Here is a 237-nt window from a genome sequence, read left to right as displayed (position 1 = left end):
CGCGCGGGGGGCTGCTGCGGAGAGACCGCCCAGGGCCCGGCCCTCCGGGGACCCCTCCGGGCAGAGGGCTTCGGCTGCAGCGGGGCAGAGCCCCTCCGCGCCCGCCCCGCCAGGCGGCAGTTGGGCGAAGTTGTTCACCAAACCCAAGTAACACTTTGGGCCGTTCCCCCCCGCCTCAAATAAAAAACAAAGGTGAAAGTGAAGCGTTTGAGCTTGACACCACTCGCTTCCTGTTCA

Source organism: Columba livia, chromosome 3, assembly GCF_036013475.1.
Source record: "Columba livia isolate bColLiv1 breed racing homer chromosome 3, bColLiv1.pat.W.v2, whole genome shotgun sequence".
NCBI lineage: Eukaryota > Metazoa > Chordata > Aves > Columbiformes > Columbidae > Columba > Columba livia.
The sequence above is the reverse complement of the archived record's forward strand: the minus strand, read 5'-3'. Positions refer to the sequence as shown.